The 21,043-nt window shown below is 47.9% G+C and overlaps 1 protein-coding gene across 1 annotated transcript in view; it reads left to right on the plus strand.

Annotated features, from left to right (window-relative positions):
- The window catches only part of ITPR2 (inositol 1,4,5-trisphosphate receptor type 2), a 409,555-nt gene that overhangs the window by 7,496 nt on the left and 381,016 nt on the right, over window positions 1–21,043 (plus strand). The gene's annotated exons all lie outside the window — the stretch shown is intronic.

The following is a 21,043-nucleotide window of genomic DNA, read 5'->3' on the forward strand; positions in this document are numbered from 1 at the left end:
CCTTATTTTTACCTCCTACTTGTTTTTGGCCAATTCAGCTAACACTTCTATTGACCCATTTCCTGTTGAGTGGTGGTCATGAGATGGTCACAGTGGTTCTAACTCTGACTCCTCCAAGAATGGGCTTGAAAATGTAGATTATGTTGCTCCAACCATGGCTGCTTCAATATCTATTTTTCAGTTTAATATTTTGGATTGTTGTTTTGTTTTTAATGCTGTAGAGAAAGGCTCTCTCACTCTGCTGTCCCAGGCTGGCCTGCCACCTGACAGACATTCTCCAGTCTTTGCCTCCCATATATCTATGTGTATATAGCTTATCTTATCTGATTCCTGACTTTTTTTCCTTCCTCTGAAACATTATTATTCTATTTAAATATGTGTAGATTTGATTTTTTAAAAGGAATTTATTTAACCATTATTCTCATAATGGTAAAAATCTCTGCTACAGATGCATAGATAAATACACCTTTAAAGATTAAAACAATTTTATATTTATTTATTTTATATATATGCTATGCGCGTGTGCCTGTATGTGTGTCTGTGCACCACGCACATGTCTGGTGCCAGTGGAGACCAAAAGAGGGCGTCAGATCTCCAGGAGCTGGAGTTACAAGTGTCTGTAAACCACCATGTGGGTGCTGGAACTGAACCAGGATCCTCTGGAAGAGTAGCCAGTGCTTTTAACCACTGAGCCATCAGCCCTGGGTGCTGTCTTACCCAGAGGTCACGTCTTCCAGACTCTCGCTTGCAGCAGGCACTCAGCCAGTGAGTGGCCATCCCTTCTCATGTGCCTGGACTGTAAGAGAGCCTGGGAGCTGTGTAGTTCTTTGTGTGGTCTCCCCCTTTGCACTGTACTTGTACAACTGGTGAGGAAATAACAAAGCTAACGTAAACAGAAGACTGCGACCTAAACTCACACACCACACACATCCCAGGTACAGGGCATGTCATCATAGACAGACACGGAGGAAATAGCCATGACGGCTTTACAGGGCAATAACTGTAAATTTTACTTAGTCAATTATTAATTTGAGACAAGTCCTGTGCAGTCTTTAAGGATTGTTTATTTTCTTATTACTCTTGATAATCAGTCCTTATTCTGAGAAGTATAAATAAAGCATTTTCCCAGTCACTGTCAGTGGAGGGAACACAGCCTCTGTTGCTGTTCAAGGCTTGGATCCTAGCTGCTGTTACTGTTTTGAAGTGTAGTGTGGAAAATGTGTGTCTGGCCAGCAGCGCTGAGCAGTTATGAGATCTGACTTATTTTGTTAAGGTGAACGTGCAGTCTGCCTTGTTTTTAAAGCCTGTTCCAGCAGGAGAGACCTATACACTTGGACATGGCCCCGGCTTTCTTAGCAACCTTCATGCTGAGGCCCAGCCTGCTGATCATTGCCTACAGCCTCAGTTTGTTGGGATGTTTTGTTGAAATAAACCAGGAGTGTTTTAGTGGACTGTTTTTGAAATGGAGGAGTGAGCTTTCTTCAAATTATAATCAATAATTGGATAAGAATTGTTACATAGTGCATTAGCAAGCTGTTCAGAATAAAACATCTTTAGTATTGAAATTGAAAATGTAGGCGGGCCGGGCATGGTGGTGCTCGCCTTTAATCCCAGCACTTGGGAGGCAGAGGCAGGTGGATCACTGTGAGTTCGAGGCCAGCCTGGTCTACAAAGAGACTCCAGGATAGTTAAGGCTGTTACACAGAGAAACCCTGTCTTGAAAAAAGGAAGGAAGGAAGGAAGGATGGAAGGAAGGAAGGAAGGAAGGAAGGAAGGAAGAAATTGAAAAAGTGCTGTCAAGAATTGAGTCCTTGTGACGTGATAAGGTGCTTCCTGCTGGAGGCCTCTGTGGATTGGTCGGCCTCACTCGCCTGCTCTTTCATTGTCCTTGAGCCTTTATGGTGGGCCAGGCTTCCATACCGAAGAGATGGTGTAAATCCTTATTTCAAAAGCTGACTCGCCTTTGAGAGCTTGTAGTTTGACATTTGATGGCATCTGTGTTGACACAAACACACCCAACACGGTTTGCTCTCAGGACTGGAAACCACCAGGTAGTTTTTGTGCCTTTTGAGTTCTTTTGTGCCCAACACCAGACAGTTTCTGAGACAGAGATAAACCTCCATGAAGCCCAGTAGGTGTTTAATGAATAGGTGTGCAGTGGGTTTAGTAATTCACAACGGAGATGAGGTGTGAGCGAGAGCAGTGCCTTTGGAACACCTCAAGGAGGCTGGGGACTACGCAGCGGGGAAGAGCCACGTGTCTGCTGCTGCTGCTCTGACCTGGCTGAAGGCGGCTTCAGGGAGGAGGCACAGCGTGAGCTCAACTTTGTGGGCTCATCGGCGTGGGTTGACACTTGCTTCACCCACAGTCAACGGCACATTCTTGACCTCGTTTTGTTTCCTTTTTCCAAAATCAGTGAAAATTTGCTATCTGTTTTATCAGCTCTGAAACTCCCAGGGCGGAGAGTCTGCTGCTGTTGAGAGCAGCAGAGAGAAAAGGAGAATCTGAGAACTGTTTTCATGCTTCAGCCAATAGAGAGGGTTGAGCTCGGGTGTGAGCGGCTGGGACTGCCTCGGGGGCTTCCAGACGTTGATGTGTACGCTGAGTTTACAGAGATCTGTGGTGATGATGTGGGGTCGTGAAAGGCTCCTCAGGAAGGAGGGTGCTGCGATCCGGGGCGACATTCAGTCAGAGCACCAGCCTTTCTACTGGGTCTCGTCAGCTTTCCATCTCCAAGGTTGTGTGGTTCTTGTTTTCTGTATATATTGTCTCCAGCTTCTGTGGAAGCTTTGGAAATAAAGAAAATTTTCATCTAAGGTGATTTTTTGTTTTTTTGGAGGTAGAATCTCACTCACTTTGTAGGTTGGCCTCAAATTTGTAGTCTTCCTCCTGGATGCTGGAATTACAGGTGTGCACTAGCGCACCTGACTTAAAGTCACCTGTAATTATTTTTAAGTCACGGTTCCCCCACCCCTCTGCTTCCTACTTGGTTTTGCTGTCTTAAAGAGTGACAAAGGTCATCCATGATTCGCATGAATGCGGGAGAGGGCGAGGGAAGTTGACACGGTGTAATCTAAGCCCCTATCTAAAGTCTTAGAATTCAGACACACGTTACTGAGGTTCTATCTGAGGTAAGATGTTCACCACTGTTAAAATGTCGCCGGAAACTCTCTCCCTGTGCTGATGATCAAGGGCAGCACGTTTGTTTCGTACAGTTGTCACCTAACTCAGCGAATCCACAGTGGAGCTGCAGAGAAGTCTGTACCTGAGACCTTCTGGCTCCTACAAAGCCGTTGCCGAGAGCTTTCCCTGCACAGCAGCTCCCACTGAAAAGAGGACCAGATGCTGTGTGCTGAGAGCATATGGATCCTCAGGAGGCCAAAGAACCAATCAAATAAACGAATCTAAAAAAAGACCGCACCCGAATCCCTTGGCCTGGATAGACCATCACACGGAAGCGTCTCATTGCCAGGGTGGCTGTGAGGTGACCTCCAATTCCTGCTTAGTTACTTTTAGTTACGTCATTGGCAAACCTTGCAGTGATACCTCGTGAAGCAGTTTGTAAGGATCCCGTGCACCTGCGTTCCCGTTGTCTGATTGTCAAAGAGTTGAAGGAGCCTGTCTGTCACGCAGCTCTGCTGCCCACCTGGGTGAGGCCAGAGCTTGGAATGGCTGCCTTGCTTTAGTAAAGCTCTCTGTAATAAACAAAAGATGCCATGCCAGGCCAGCTCAAGAGCAGGAAGTGCCTTCGGGGACATTTAAGAAACTCAAGACAACCGGGCGTGGTGATGCACGCCTTTAATCCCAATACTCAGCAGACAGAGGCAGGCAGATGGCTGTGAGTTCGAGGCCAGCCTGATCTACAAAGCGAGTCCAGGAGAGCCAAGGCTACACACCCTGTCACGAAAAACCAAAAACCAAACACAACACAACACAACAAAACAAAAAAGACTCACATGGAGCCTTAGGAGCTTCTCATTGGCCAGCATTGTGAACTTGGACACCATCCAGCAGTGCCTGCACTCTGCCTGTCTTGTTAATTTTTTTACAGCACAGACTGGAAGAATTCACGCCTCCTTGGATTACGAGTTGTTACTTCGGTGGCTAATCTTGGTTGTCAGTTTGACACACCTGAGAAAATTGGCTTGTGGGCATGAAAACTGGGCCGGGGGGGTGGTGGTGGTGGGGGTGGTGCTTTTTTGATTGATGATTGACGTAGGAATGCCCAGCCCACTGTGGGCGGTGCCATCTCGGGCTCTGCTCCAAGTGCCTGCCTCACACTCCTGCCCAGAGCTCTGTTGCCGAAGGACAGTAAACCCTTTCCTCTTCCAGTCGCTTATCACAACAGAAAAAGCTAGCTAAAACATTATCCATGCCCAGGAAGGCAAGTGATGAGGCCCAGATCTGCCTGGCAGGGATCACTGAGTTAAGCTGAGCTTTCTGCTCCTGCTGGGCAGCGTGGTGTGGCCCATAGCGGGCAAGGAGCTTTGTCCCAGTGAAACGCCACAGCTTGTGGCAAGGGAAGCCATGGTAAGGGTTGGTGCCTTTAAAAGTAAATTGTGGTATAGCACACGCACTGCACCGTTTATTAGCTTGACTGCATTAAGTGTGTAAACTCAAGGGCAGCAAATACGTGGCGGTGCGAGCAACCAGGACTTGTTCACGGCAGGAACCTGGTGCCATTCAAGCGCAAGTCTGCACCCTCGTCAGGGTTCCTGGTAACACCTGCACTCCTTCCTGGCGCTGTGAATTTGCCTGTTCTGGGTACCTCATGGGGTGAATCACGCAGCAGCCCTTTAGTGCCTGGCTTATTTCATGCCATAATGTCACTTACTGAACACGTATGTTACTTTGGGATAGGTGTGCTGTAAGATAGCTAAGTGGCATCCGGGCGTGGTGGCTCACGCCTGTAATCCCAGCACCCAGGGAGGCAGAGGCAGGTGGGTCACTGTGAGTTCGAGGCCAGCCTGGTCTACAAAGAGAGTCCAGGACACCCAAGGCTACACAGGGAAACCCTGTCTCAAAAAACTGAAGGGGAAAAAAAGATAGCTAAGTGGCCATCAGTAGCACCTTCTTCCTGGGAAGAACATCGGTGTGCCTGTCTGAAGTCTTTGAGGCCCTCAGGGGAGTTCTCACACGATCTGGGGCCATTCAGTCTTATTGTTAGAGGTTCTTTAAAAAGCCAACACACGACAAAACTCACATCAGAAAAAGCAATGCACGTGATCTTTCTTCAGTGGTTTCTATGCTGTAGCCACAGGAAAAAAAAAGTTGGCATTTTGTATGTTTAGTTTTGTGTTTTAAGCACCTCCAGGACTATCTCTTAGCTGAGAGTAGCCTTTTGTCTCGGTGGACAGCGCACAAGTTGCCCAGGGATGGACTTTGTGCCTGAGCTTGACTTCCTGCTGTCACACCGAGAGAACAGCTCAACTGTTAAGGTGCCGTTTACTTTAGGGAAACACAGTAGGATGTGTTTCACTTTGTAAACTTTATTTTTAATATTCAAGAGTAAATGGTAAGAGAGAGATGCTTAAATAATCACTAAAGAGAACAAATAGTATTTTAATTTAATTTACTTTTTTTATTTTTGATATATCCATTGTTGTGTTTGACCAGTGTCTAAGAATTTGAAATTCACTAGCAGTACACTGACTCATGTTCTAGAAGCTTCTTGAGCTCAACACACAGATGAGTTACTACATACATGTAAAATACATGTAAAAGAGAACCGAAGGAGAAGATGTGGATGTACACAAACTACAAAGCGATTTGAAAACTAAAGCAATATAATTTCCTAGTTCTAGCATGCTATAATCCTCCATGATAGACATCTTTAAATGCTTTAATGTCAGAAATGTAAGTTTCACTTGCCAGGTGTGGTGATTGTATGTCTTTAATCCTGACCTGTGGGAGGCAGAGACAGGAGAATCTCTGTGAGTTTGAGGCCAGGCTAGTCTACTACATAGTGAGTTTCAGGACAGCCAAGGCTACATAGAGAAACCCCATCTTAAACAAACAAACCAAGGAACAAACAAACTAAGTTTGAAATGAAAGACATTAATATTATAGGATTTGTTACATTTCTGGGACATTTAAGCATGGTTTATGAGTATTGTACCTTGTAAAGGCAGCAACTAAAAAAAAAAAAAAAAAAAAAGATCAGCTACCCAGATCTCCAAGTGCAGAGCAGCAATCCAAAGTAAGTTAATGATTTAGAGATTGGCCTCTTGTGTTTGGAGAGCCTTCAAGGTCATTGCTAATATCAGGGACATGACCACTTAAACATTTACACTGCAGGCAGACTTTTGGCTTTGGCTGTGTTTCCTACGAGGGCGATCTCGGGTCTGGTTCTTTGCGGTAGGTGGAGAAGCAGCGGTAGGGATTTCATCATTCCTAAGTCACAGAGACACATTCATTTAAAATCAAACCAAGAGTCACAACACTCAATGAAAATGTCAGTGAGTGTGTCCAGGGTTAACAAGAAAGGGCGTTGTCTCTCTTCTGTTACCTGCCACTTGTGACTGTCCGCCTCATCCCTGTGTGAGTCCTTGTTATCTGTGGGGGGAAAGCAAAGAGCTTGCCTCTCGGTCTCAGCCCCGCAGGCCTCTCAGGCCTTTAAAGCATCGCCGCGTTGTTGGAGAAGAGAGGACCCTGCTGGTTATTGAGGCGCAGAGTTGGCAGCTGTTTAGGTCAAGTGTCATGGAGGAATTTTGACAGGCGGTAGGTAATTAAATTCTTGGGCAGTGGACACCCATGAGGTTAGTGCATAAGCACTTTCTGAAGGATGTGCCATGCCCTAGGCTTGATTGTCAGCACTGGAAAAAGAAAAAGACAAAGAGGAGAATAATTCAGCACCTCTCAGATATATCTTCTCCAAAGCAGGAGCTATAACACTTGCCCTTATTTTCAGTTGTTAAACCACCACCCCTGTGTGTGTGTGTGTGTGTGTGTGTGTGTGTGTGTACACGTTCGGGAGTGTGCGCCTGTGCACCTGCACGTGCCTGTTGGTGTGGAGGCCAGAGGTCAACCTCAAATGTGTTGTCGACCTTGTCTCTGGAGCCTGGGGCTTGCTGACTAGGCTTTGACTGGCTGTCTTGCTTTGAACTCAGGTCCTGACATCTGTGTGACAAGAACTTGCTCACTGAGCTATTTATCCAGCCTTATTCTAAGAGATTCTAAAGAAGTATCAACAGCATCATATAATTTGAAGCCTATGTTACAAAATGCATGTTAATATCAGACACATCTGGGTATTGCTACAATTTCTTTTTTCCCCTTCTTTCTTACCAGCAGAGGACTTGGATTTGTGGGTGTACAGGATAAAGACCACATTTCCTGCTCCTCACCCCACCCCCACCCCGCTCTCCTTCTTTCAGCCCACTGTGGTCACACACTGCACTTTGGAGGAAAAGGAAGACCCATAAGGAAGGTTTAGCGCCTAGCTCTGAACAGGTGTTTGGAACAAGGGTGTGGGAAGAAGGCATCTTGGGCCACATAGATGAGGCTACAGGGCTAGAAATGCTAACAAGGCACCAGGAAGTGAACGTATTCTCCAGACACCAAGTCCTGTCTGTCCCCTGTTCACCCAAGAAAAGGTGGTAGTCAAGGGCCAGAGTGCGCTTTCTCTATCAGCTATAGACAGTTTTTAAGCAGGAGAGTGAGAGTTTGGCTTAGAACAGTTGGGTTTGCTCTAGAACTGTTGGGTTTGCCCTACAACAGTCGGGCCTGCTCTAGAACAGTCAGGCTTGCTCTAGAACAGTCAGGATTACTCTAGAACAGTTGGTTGCTCTATAGCAGTCAGGATTTGCTCTAGAACAGTTGGGTTTGCTCTAGTGCAGAGAGGGCTGGGATCACAGGAGAGTAGGGCACGGCATGCAACATTGTAACTTTAAATTACTTAATTTTTTTTTACCAATAAGAAGCCCGGAGGCATAAAGTAAAGAAAAACCTGCTAGCTCAACAAAATAACTTTCTTTTCTGATCTATATACAAAATATGTGTTTACAAGCCTGATTCTACAACTAAACTGCTAGCTTTTTAGAAATCTCTTTCCATCTGTGCCATTCCACCAAGTTGGTCTACCTTTCTCTTGAGATCCTCAAACCCAAGAGGGCTCCTTGGCTCTCTTTCCTAGGATTCTGTTTTACCTGTGTCCTGCCTGCTGTTTCTCTGTTGTTCCTATGTTCCTATGATCCTACCCTTTCCATAAAGGCTCTTCCAAGCCGAGAGAGAGAGAGAGAGAGAGAGAGAGAGAGAGAGAGAGAGAGAGAGAGAGAGAGGGAGAGTGTGTGTGTGTGTGTGTGTGTGTGTGTGTGTGTGTGTGTGTGTGTGTGTGTCTGGCTGCTCCTCCCCCATACCCTTAGCAGGCTGGGCCACTGTCACCATCCTGGTGTGTGTGTGTGTGTGTGTGTGTGTGTGTGTGTGTGTGTGTGTGTGTGTTTCTTCAAGCCAAGTCAGTAGGGGCCAAACCATTTTACCTTTACTGTGGGGCAGCTCAAGGCCACCCAGCTGACTTTGCCTCAGGTCACAGAGCAAAGACCACAAGGCCTCTCCCAAGCAACTCTCCTTACAAACTTTCAGGAATTTTCCGTTCTTTAACATTCTTGTCTATGGAGGCTTTCAGAGGCACGCCCAAGCTGCACGTCTTCAGGACACACCTAGCTGCCTCTGACAAATGCGATATCTATTTAGACTTTTACACTTTGCCACCAATTAGGTTCTCTATGCACAATAAGGAAATATCCTGAAACAGAACATGACGGTAGCTGTAGTGGGGACAGAAGCCGCTTGCCACAGGGGCACTGATGGGACCCTGCCTCTGTTCTGTGTTTCGCTTTGGATCTAGAAAAAATGGAGGAATTCAAACACCCACCTCTGTTTCCAAGGCTTTAGTACTCCGAAAACTAAACATACAGATTTGAATGAAATTTAAATGTCTTGATTAAATGCCCCCGGTTCTCAGTTTGACTCTGGCTTCCCATGTTCCGTGCTCTAGCGCTCACTCAGGCACAGCACCTGCTTTTTTTTTTTTTAGTTGCACAGACATTCTGAGCTTCACAGGATGTTTTCCCCCATACCCCCCGCTCGTCTGTTCAGTTTCCTTTCTTACCTGCATGGCCTGTCTTCTGTTCCTCATTCAGATGTCAGCTGTGACTTGTTTCTCGTCTCCAGACTGTGTAAGGACCCTTTATGAGCTATTGACTTTCGTGGCAGGCTCTAAATGTACCACCGTTGTAGTTTTAATTTTGATTCTTTTTATTCCTTTTTGAGGTATGGTGTATGCACGTGTACATGTGTGTGCACCTGTGTGCAGGAGATGTGAGGGTGTGTATTTGTGTGGAGGCCAGAGGTGGATGTCAAGACCTCTCCATCTTGCTTTCGGAGATGCACACAGTCTTTCACGGCAGATGGAGGTTGGTGATTGACTAGACCAGCTGCCCAGTGAATTCCAGGCATCACCCTGCCTCTGCCTCCCCAGTGCTGGGCTCTCAGGCGCTTGCTGCTCTGCCTGGCTTTTTTTGTGTCAGTTCCAGGGCCCCTGAGTGTGCAGGGCAGGTGCTTTACCTGCAGGGCCATCTTCTCAGCCCTGGTTCTCTATCTGTGAGTCCTATTTGTCCTTATTCCTCCTTTTAGACCCAATCAAAAGACCTAAGTGTGTTTTGTCCATAGCTATGTTGCCAGGGCCTGGTACAGCATCCCTCAGATCGAGCGTATCCAAGAAACGCATTAAACCAATGCCCTAGGACTGTAGCGTATGGCTGAGACTTTCGCCTTAGACACATCTACTTTCAAACTGTGCCTCCACTTACTCTCACAGTGTGATTCCCCAGAAGTTATTTACCCCTGCCACCTAGATTTCCTTAAGTATAAAACAGAGGCTCGTCCTGCTAGGAGGTCAGCGTCTAGTCCTGCTATGAGGTAGGTAGTGACCAACACACATAACAGGTGGTTGGGACCAGGCCGCTGAGCGAGAGGTAAGAGCTAGCTACCATCCTTCAGTCTCTGTAAGGTCGCTCATTAACAGGTCTTCAGGAAACCCTCCGCAGCAGCTGAGCTGAGCTCCCGCTCCAGGGGTGCTGGCCGAACTGCCTTAGCCTGAGCTGCTGTTTGCTTAGCAGGCTGTTCAGAGTCACGCCGCCTTATCAGCCGTTTTGGTTTTGATCTTTCTTCCTTCCTTGTGCTGCTGGTGTACATTTCTGAGTTGCGAATGCTCAGGTTTATCTTTGAGTTCTGGTGCAAACACCTGGATGCCTGAGTGTGAAAATAAGTGTGTTTGCTGTGTGCACACAGCCACCGCCATTACCACATGCACATCCCGCCCCGCCCCCCCCATTTCCTCTGATTGGAATTTTCAAGTTTTCTTATATTTTAATGCCAATGTCTTCTACTTGTTTCCCCTTACTAGAATGTAGTAACTAAATGAAACATTTTAAATGTATCCTCTTATCCTTTTATTTGTAATTATTGTGTGTCTGTGAGTGAGTGACATGGCACATGTGCAGAGGCCAGAGGCCAGCTGTGTGGAGTCAGTTGTCTCTTTCTACCTTTGTGGGCTTTGGGCCTTGAACTCTGGCTGCCAGGCTTTCCCAAGTGCTTTTACTCAATGACCTGTCTGTCTGTCTGTCTGGCCCCTGTTTTGTTTATTTATTGAGACAAAACAATTCACTCATTTGCAGCCATTAGAATAAAAATTTGCCCCAACCCTCCCTCCCCCCGCCCTGGGAGGTGCAGGCAGGAGATCAGAAGTTCCAGGTCATGCTTTTGCTGGGTCTCAAATAGCTCAGGCTATGTAGGGAGTTTGAGGCCAGCCTGGGCTACTTGAGACCCGGTGAAAGCATTTTGTAAAGTCTTGTTGGAAAGCTTTTCTGTGAGCAGCTCCTTCTATTGGTCCACTTTAGTTCCTCAGGGAGCTCTGAAGTGGGGAGTGCTGCTGCTAGGTGAGTCCCCGATTAACTGGGATGGACTTGGCTTTCAAGGCACGCTCGCAGGGTTTACAAGGGATGACTGTATCCGAAGACACTAGTTTTATTAGTAAGATGCGGTTTGAGGGGCAGAAGAATGAGAAAATCCAAGTCAAATCTCCAACCAAAAGGTTTGGCATGAAAGCAAGGGAAAGTCTGTGCGTCCAGACTCTCTCAGAGGCCCTGGGGCTTGTTAGCCTCATCCCAGGCAGATGCTCTGTGTATAGTCGCCCTGGGGCTGCGGGCTGCTTTCTCATTTTTCCTCGTCTTTCTTCCAGAATTGATAGAGTGTCCAAAGCCGTAGGAACAGTATGTCAGTGAACTGACTCCACTGCAGTGGCTTAGACAGACACGGAGGCAGGGGCAAGAGCGACTGGGGCTACAAATAGGATGCCCTCGCCAAGAGTGGGGCTTGAGACAGTCCCCGCGCTTCAGTCAGGGCTCCTGGGTGGCAGGTGGGAAGGACTTGGGTGCAGAACCAGCAGTGCTCACACCACACACCCACTGCAGGCAGCAGGTTAGCTCCCGGCCCTCAGAAAGCTGCCTTCTAGGTCCTTAGCACCATCTGGCAGCCACTGACTTCTCAGGCTCGGTTCTAGGCCTGCTTCAGGGGCCGTCTCCTGATGGGACAGCTAGTGGCCCCAGACCTGATTTCTAAGCCAGTGGGAAGCCTCAGTGGCCAGGTCTCTGCTTTCTTGTGAAAAAAGGGGCCTCAGGGACTCGGCTGGTGAGGGGAGCAGAGGGAACCTAGTGGTTTGCTGTAGGCCAGTGATATACTGAAGTGTAACGAGTTCGTGAAACAGTTTTTCAAAAAGAGCACATTGTTGATTAAGTATTTAATTCTTCCTCTGTGTGTGTGTAGTGTGGTGTGTGTGTGGTGTGTGTGTGTGTGTGTGTGTGGTGTGTGTGTGTGTGGTGTGTGTGTGTGTGTGTAGTGTGGTGTGTGTGTGTGTGTGTGTGTGTGTGTGTGTGTGTGATGTGTGTGTGTGGTGTGTGTGGTGTGTGTGTGTGTGGTGTGTGTGTGTGGTGTGTGTGTGTGGTGTGTGTGTGTAGTTGCATGTATGGACTGACCACTGAGCCTATGTCTTCCCTGTCTCCCCAGCTCAGCATGGTACTCCAAGGACATCCAGTCTCTTTACACACCAACTGACAGCTCTTTCCTGCCTGTCTAAAATCTAAATTCCAGCAGCATGGCAGTGGGCTGTTCTGTGGCCAGCTGCCCAGCAGAAGCCCAAGTGTTGACAGAAACCTTGCTAAGCAGCATCGGTTTCCGTTAACAGACTTAGAACTTTAAAAAAATTTTTTTTGGGGGGGGAATTTCGTACACAAGTGCTACATTTACATAATTTCTGCCCTTCCCTTTTGCCCCTTTCATGTCTCTCTCAAATTCGTGACCTCTTCTTCTTCTTCTTTTTTAATTAGTCTGGGAACTTTGAGACGGTGACCGGAAGCTTCTACAGGAAACGCTCCGTGTCCCCTCACTTGGAGTTGCATTCTCTGGATTTCTCGGTATCTAGATTTAGTCACAGTCGCCGTGTGGTCTTCTTTTTGGTCTTCCCTGCCTCCTGGGCTTTGAAGATACAGCTGGGCCAGTTTCTGTTTTGGTTTAGTATTTATTTATTTATTTACTTATTTATTTAATTTTATTTTTAACAGTCGGTGAAGTTCAAAGCTGTGCTTCATTTCCTCTCTCTATTCTTGCTTTAAAAGGGAAAACAAAGGACACTTGAACGGTGCCTCAGATGCCCTGATTGCTGGCTGTGTGTGCTTTGAAGTTCGTGTCCAAAAACAAGCGAGTTCCTTCTGTTGCTAGAGGCTGGGAGGTGGCTCTGAGGTTAAGAGCTCAGGCTACTCTTTCAGAGGACCTGGGTTTGGTTCTCAGCACCCACAATGTCAGCTCGCCACCACCTGTAACTCTGTTCCAGGGATCCAATGCCCCCTTCTGGCATCTCGGTACACACATGCTACACATGCATGTATACATGTAAGCCCCCATACACTTAACAAAATAAGTGACATTTTAATTTGTAGATAGCCAGTTATTTCTGCTTTCCAAAAATGTTCCTGCATCAATAAACACAATGTGAAACCAGGGACTTACGGGCCGGAGGATGGTGGCTCGCGGGGCACTGAGGAGCGCTGGCTGCTCTGGTAGAGGAGCCTGTTTGGGTCTTCCTCACTGCGGGCCCCTTACAGCTGCCTTTACCTCCAGTTCCGAGGGATCGGAGGCTCCCTCTGGCCTCGCAGGGCTGCAGGCGCAGGGTGCATACACAAGGCAGACACAGACATCTGTATAAAAGCCTCTTAAACAGTAAAATGAGAAAACACTGGGTGGCTAGGTCTAGTGGCTCATACTTGAAATAAAGCAGGAAACTGAGGACGTGCCACGTCGCTAACTGACCTCTGAAGGGAGGAACACTGGGAGAGAAACAAGGCCTGGTTCTCCTGACGGCTGAACAGGGTTCTGTGGGTGACGCTGTCTGAGTCCAGAGGGAGCTTTGGGGCCATGCTCCCCTCACAGACAGACCTTCCTCAGACAGAAGCACAGTGAAGCAGTGACGCCTTCTCGCTCTTCACACTAATCCCCGTGCCTCCCGGCAGGAGATGCCACTGGCTTTCACGACTGTGGCCTTGGAGGACAAAGTCCTTAGTGTGTACTTTACAGACACACAGTTGTCCTGTCTGTCTCCTGCCATGTGTGTTCTCATCTAGTTTATAATTATGGGTGGCACTATAACTTAATGCCCAAAGCTAGAACAGCCTAAACGAGGGAGGCTGGAGGCCGCGCTGGCTTAGTAGACAGGCTGATTGTATTATGAAGTCTGCATCTCCCCATACGAGTGCCTAGGAGGTGAGGTGACTGAGGAGGGCTGTACCTTTTTTAATTAGAATTTTGGTGGGAAATCTTCACAATGGTAAGTCTAGGGAACCTAAAAGCAGTTGCTCAAAGAAGATAGCTTAATATATACATATATGTATATATATGTATATCATATTTAGTTCAAAATCCACTTAACCATGGGCAGCAGAGAGTCAGCCTTTCCCCAGGGTTGAGCCCTCTGATTAGTTGTCGATCTCAGAGAGGTCAGCCCTCGACCCATAAACACAGAACAAAACAGTATCGGACAGTGGTGTTAATATGTTGGCGCACAGATATACATATATACATAGGTAATCATAATAACTGGAGAAGAAGAGATGCCAATTTGAGAGTGGGAGGTCATAGGAGTTGGAAGGAGGGGACTTCGGAGGGTCTGTAGGCGAGAACGGAAGGGAGAAAGTCCTGTGATTGTATTTGAATTAAAATAAAATAAAAATCCACTGACAGGAGGGAATGTGAGAGTCCAGGAGATGGCTCCACAGTAAAGTGCCTACTGGGGAAGCAAGAAGACCCTTGTTAAAGCTGGATGGGGCTGGTTTGTGCTGGTCTGAGTGGGTGTGTCACATGGAGACCAGGAGGAGCCTGGGCCTTGACAGCCAGCTCAGCTAAACAGTGAAGTTCAGGTCCAGAGAGCCCCTGCCTTAAACACATGGCAGAGACATCGGAGGAAGACACTGGCTTCCACGTTTTCAGGTACAGGCCAGGGTGAAACACATATGCTTGAGGGACCTCCACCTCCACCCCCAGGAAATGTGAAGGCCAGATACAGATAAAATGATAAGCACGTACATTATAAGGTTTAGTTACGGAGCACAAACCATCTCCGGGGATGGTGTTTTTCTGCTCATTTCTCCAGGGGGTAGACGATTTTACCATCTTTGTGGGAATAAGGAAAAATCCTACTTGGCTGGCTAGTGTTAGGCCAATTTGACACAAGCTATGGTCATCTGGGAGGAGGAACCTCAGTTGAGAAAATGCCTCCAGAAGACCAGGCTGTCAGCAAGCCTGTAGGGCATTTTCTTACTTAGTGATTGATGGGCCCAGCCTCCAGCCCATTGTGGGTGGTGCCATCCCTGGGCTGGTGGTCCTGGGGTCTATAAGAGAACAGACTGAACAAGCCATAGGGTGCAAGCCAGTGAGCGGCGTCCTCCGTGGCCTCTGCATCAGCTCCTGCCTCCAGGTGCCTGCCCTGCTTGAGTTCCAGCCCTGACTTCCTCAGTGATGAACAGTGAGGCGCAGTGTAGGTAGATAAACCCTTTCCTCCCCAGGTTGCTTTGGTTGTGGAGTTTCACCTCAGCAATGGTGGCCCTGACTAAGATACACCAGCCCTAACCAAATCAGACTCCTTATAAAGAAGAGTGGAGGCCTGGGGCTGCTAAGTGTTAGTAGTAACGGAGAGCTTGGCAGTGGCTACTCTGTCCCTTAGATGCCTGGATCTCCAGTTTCAGGAGGTTGCGGTTTCAGTTAGTACTGAAAGTGGATTTGCCTTTAGCTGCTTAGAAGTAGGAAGGGCAACAGGAAGGAGTGGGGGCCCCTGCTTCCTAGGAAGCTGCCCTGAGGCTAATAGCAGCACTTCCCAAGTCTCGTGAAGGCTGCTTTGAAAAGAAGCAAAGCAGGGCTTGTTGTTTTCTTTCTTACCAGGATCTGTTTGGTACCAGCTTAGAAGAAAAGCAGTTTACAGATGAAAAGAGCAAGTGTGGAGCAGAGCCACTTTCCCTCGGTAGGGAGGAGTGAAAGGAGGGACAAGACGGCCACCATCGCTCAGACCAGAGCGACGCCAGCACTTTCCTTCAGCTTGTCTTGCTAAAGCTATCATTCCCAGACATGGAATTCTAAAAACCAAGGCCTACCTCTTCAAAGAGGCCTTTTTACACGTCCTTTCCCCGTGACATGCGCCCTCCTCCCTCCACCCCGCATCCCGCCCTTCCATGCTGCAGCCTAGTTCTTTAGTTGTATTAAGTTATAATGTGGAGCTGGGCTTCGCAGTGCACGCCTGTAATCCTGGTCCTTGGGAGGTGGAGGCAGAAGGATTAGGGGTTCAAGGCCAGCCTAGCCTGAGCTACATAAGAACTGTTTCGACTCCCCTGCTCACTTAAGTAACAATTAAGAAATCCATATTTTCATATTTTTATATAGGGTGTGGAGACTTTCAAATTAAGAGGGAAAAAACATATACAGACAGTAGCAACGACTCTACAGATTGTCTTTTAGGATGAATGCTGGTCACACACACAAGCCCGTGTGTGCCTGAGAGAGACACTGTTTTCTTTTCTCCGTACCCCGCACTAAAGGGCTCACATTTGAGGCACCCTTCCACTCACACAGCGCTGAGGCAGCCTGTTCTGAGCTGTTAGTTTTACTCTCAGAGGAAAGCTGGAGTGAACTGTGGCAGACAGTGGTGACCCTGTGCTGCCCTGTTGACGAGAGGAGGCCTCTCTTGGTTCTTCACTGAGATCAGAAGGATTACATTTGTGTTAAGAATTCCGAGACATGAAAAGAAAAGAAAAATCGAGACCTCTAGACCTCAAGGTGTGCTTGCTTACGTTCACGACTGTGGCCTCAGAGCCCGTGTCCACACCTGCCTTATAAGCAACACTTGAGATAAATCTGAGCTAGCACAGAAATGGCTTAGTTTTTAATTTTAGGGTTTGTTTGTTCGTTTGTTTTGGAGACAGCATGTAAGGTAAGCTCATGTGGCTTGGGGCTCATTATGTAGGTTGGCCTTGAATTCCTGATTTTCCTACCTCCCTGTCCTACTGGGATCATTGTGCCATCCTACCAAGCATGGTTTAGTCATGGCTTAACGCCTCTTGATTTCTTCCATGGCAATCAGAGGTGTGTTTTTGGAATGACAGTTTTTTGTTTGTTTGATCACACGCATTTGCTTTTAGTAGTTGGAAAATGCTGGAAGCCTCGTGTCTGTACCATGGGACGCACCTTGCTTCTCAGCCCATCCCTTTCTGGCAGTTCTTAGAAGCACTCTGGTCTAGGGTTGACTCAGAAACAGTCATCTACTTTAGCTTTCACGAGGTTGCGTCCCTCCCGGCCAGCTTTCGTGCGCTAATGACTGTGGGAATAGCTCTGCAGCTGCCGGAGGTTTTTCTGGCCCGGGAACTTCTCTTGCCAACTATTTCCTCTAAGAATCTCTCTCTTTTATGTCTGCTCAGCCAGGAAGTGATAGCTGCATCTCATGTTCTTTGCTGTTTTGAGGAAGGCAGTTGAGGGGACAGGAGGGATGGGTGCTTAGCCCCAGACCTAGCCACCGATCGCAGTGCCCTGAAGATTGCATAGCACAGAAAATTTCTGGCGACTTTGGAGATATCCTTTTGTTATCCCTGACTAGAATATATAGTTTCAAATATATGGTTTTCCCAGGGAGGAGTTGGTGTGAATTTTTATGTTGTCCCCTTGTTCTGTGATGCTTGTCCTGTGGCCTCGCTAGCTCCACTGTATCCTCTAGACTTTGCTTTCTTTGACTTTATGATCCACTGAACTATCACTTCCTAAATTCAGACTTCCACTGTCCTGAGGCATTCACTGCTGACTGGAGATGTGCAGCTAGAGGCATGGCATGAGAAGGTAGCAGAGCTTGAAGTGCAGCACAGCCAAGCAGCAGTGCAGCACAGCCGGGCAACAGTGCAGCACAGCACAGCCTGGCAGCACTGCAGCACAACCAGGCAGCAGTGCAGCACAGCCTGGCAGCAGCGCAGCGCAGCCGGGCAGTAGTGTGTCACAGCCAAGCAGCAGTGCATCACAGCCCGGCGGCAGTGTGTCATAGCCGGGCAGCAGCGCACTACAGCTGGGCAGCAGTGTGTCACAGCCAGGCAACAGTACAGCACAGCCGGGCAGCAGTGTGTCACAGTCAGGCAGCAGTGCAGCACAACCGAGCAACAGTGCAGCACAGCCAGGCAGCAGTGTGTCACAGCCGGGCAACAGTGCAGCACAGCCAGGCAGCAGTGTGTCAGGTGTGGTAGGGTCGTGGGGACCCTAGGGCTGAGGATTGTGAGTGTGGGTTTTTCTTTTCTTGTTTCTTTTTTTCCAGTTGAACATAAGTTCAATGTAAGTAAAGCAAATTAAAGAAACCAAACCAAACCAAACAAAAAGGACCTTAAGCATGTAGATTTACATTATACTTAAGCCCTGAAGTTAGGATGTGCAAACCATACTCTGAATTGAGTTTACATTTCTTCCAAAGGGAAATATTTTATCAGCTGTTATGTTTTATATACTTACAGAGACTCAAATTGCTGTGTTTTAGAAGCTAAGTCATTCAAGTACATATTACATGTATGAAGTGGTGTTCACCTGCTTAATAATATGCATAAAATAATTTCAGTAAACAGTATTACATACCTCGGCTGACAACAGTGAGGTTTTCAGCACACACACACTCTTATTTTCTTTGGATGGGGCAAGGTTTCTCTGTGCCATGGCTGACCTGGAGTTTTGTAGACCAGGCTGGCCTCGAACTCACAGAGATCCACCTGCCTCTGCCTCTCAAGTGCTGGGATTAAAGGTGTGCACCACCACACTGGGCCATCCACACACTCTTTTTAAATTAAGTTTTTAGGTTAGCATGTGTGCTGGCTAGTTTGATGTCACCACAACACAAGCTAGTGTCATTTGGAAAGGAGGGAGCCTGAACTGAGAAAATGTCTCCCTAAGACTGGGCTGTAGGCAGGCCTGTGGAGCATTTCATCATTAGTGATGGATGGGGCAGGGCCCAGCCCATTCTGGGCCGTGCCAGCCCTGGGCAGGTGGCCCTGGGTTCTACAAGAAAGCAGGCTGAGCAAGCCAGAGGCAGCAGCAGCACCGCTCCGTGGCCTCTGCTCTCAGCTCCTGCCTCCAGGTTCCTGGCCTGTTTGAACTCCCGCCCTGACTTCCTTCAGTGATGGACTGTGATGTGGCAAGCAAGCTCTTTCCGCTCCACCTCCCTGCCCCCTGCCCCCCCTGCCTCCCCCCAGTTGCTTTTGGTCACGGTGTTTCATCACAGCAACAGGAACCTGACCACAACAGCGTACAGAGTGCTGGGCCCCGTGGCGCCTCCACAGATAGCCTCCTCACTGCTCTCCCTTCCCACCTACCTTCAGGTCACTTTCTCCTGCTCTTCCACCATCCCTCTGTGTTACGTTGAATCCTTTGTCCTTTCTAGTCTTCACCTTGCTGGTGTGAATGCACACATGGGAACAGACATGCACACAGCAGGGTACATGCGTGGGCGTGAATGCACACATGGGAACAGACATGCACACAGCAGGGTGCAGGCGTGCTCTGGTGTTTTAAAGTTTTATTTAGTTATTTATTTTGTGTGTATGAGTGTTTTCATGCATATATGTCTGTGTGCCACGTATGTGCCTGGTGCCCTTGGATGCCCTGGGCTGGTTCCAGATGGTTGAGAGCTGCCATGCGCGAGCTGGCTATTAAACCTTGGTCTTCTGTTGAGAGCCAGAGCTCTTAATCCTGGAGCCAGTGCCAGGGTACTGGGCGCTTAGGATCACGGTTGAATATGTCTTATAACAGAGACCGGCATGACTCCTTCCCACCTCTCCACCTTCCTTCCTGTCTTTCCAAACTCATTTCCACTTCTTTAGGATGAGATGATTAGCTTCCACAGGGGTTGTATCAGGAGCTGGGCAGCTCTCTAGATCATTCTGGCTTTCTCTGGGTAGTGGAGACCAGCCCCCTTTATAGAGGCTTGCTGTGAGCTGATGGACTGCCTGCCTTCCCGTTTCTCTCTAACCCTGCTGCGCCCTGAGGCAAGAGAGACGGAGAGCAGAGATCGTCAGAGTGTCACTTGTGTAAATGGGACTGATGCTTTTTGTCATTGTTTTGAGTTCCTCATGTGTCTTGGCTTGTTAGAAAACTTCGCCTTTCTTTCACAGCGTTTTGTCTAAGTCAGAGCTGCTTGAAGCTTTTCCAGTTCAGTGTCAGGAACTCAAGTTGGGTTGAGGGTAGGCCTTGGGTTTTGCTCTCTCGACACAATTCAACTTCCTGTTTCTAAGAAAACGCTATCCAAAGACCCGGAGAGGCATTTTCTGCATGCCTGTCAGCTCCTGTCAGCTACACTTAGTAACTAGCGTGACTAACATGCATAGGTATACATTTATAATCAATATGCAGGGGTCATATTCCTCTACATGCGTGGCACTGCTGGACCAGCACTCCCTCATGGAAATCTGATCTCATAGAAAAAAAAATCTGATGGCCTAAGAAGTGGATCCTTAGCTGGGCAGTGGTGGCACACACTTGTAATCCCTGCACTCAGGAGGCAGAAGCAAGTGGACCTCTGAGTTTGAGGCCAGCTTGGTCTACAGAGCAAGTGCTGGGAGAGCTACGGCTACACAGAGAAACCCTGTATCGAAAAAAACTAAAAGAAAAAAAAAGTGAGATCCTTTTGGTAACTAACTAAATAAACCAGGAATCAGAGTTTCCTGTTGGTTGACGTTGGTTGGCATTCTATCCAAAGTGAATGGAATCAATGCACTTGGAAGATTCTGGTTAATACCAGAGTGAAAAAGGATGGAGAGCCCCGCTGCTGCTGGGCTGCCTCCCTTTGGAAGAATCATCGTATGTGCGTCTAACCCACACATCCTCACAGAATGCGGTAGCACTGCCAGTCAGGCCCATCGCTGCGTCCATGAGAAGTCAGGCCCCAGGTCTCAGTCAGGCCTCTGTGAGCAGGAGAGGGTGTGTAGTCTTCTCTTGGAATTGTCCTGGGGACATGCGTAAAACTTTTAACAGGTTCAAGATGTGTTTTTGCAGCGTACAAAGGGCAGTCTTAGCTCAGGCAGCCCTGGACAAGCACCTGCCATGGCAGGCTCTCTGTGAGAAGCAGGGCGTGTGTGTGGTGGAAGGTAAAGCAGGCTCTAGCTCTTCTATAGGGGCTCTAGCACTTCTATAGGAGCGTGTGCCAGAAACGGTGACTGAGGATGGCTAACCCTCCTGACAATGCCAGCAGGCAGGTGCCCTGGCTCCTGTTTTACAAGATGGTGGTGACCAACGTTAAAATGAAAGCTGAATGTTTGCAGCCACCTGCTCCATGCTCATATACTTGACTACATACTTGTGTCATTGTGCCATGCACACACAGTCAACACCTAAAAACAGAAGTGAGAAAATTGTAAAGGCTGGCGCTAATCTCACCAACACTTTTTTTTTTTGAGATTGAATCTCACTATGTAGCTCTGGTTATCCTGGAACT

The sequence above is a fragment of the Acomys minous genome (genome assembly GCF_964271855.1).
Source record: "Acomys minous genome assembly, chromosome: 17".
In the NCBI taxonomy this organism is placed as follows: domain Eukaryota; kingdom Metazoa; phylum Chordata; class Mammalia; order Rodentia; family Muridae; genus Acomys; species Acomys minous.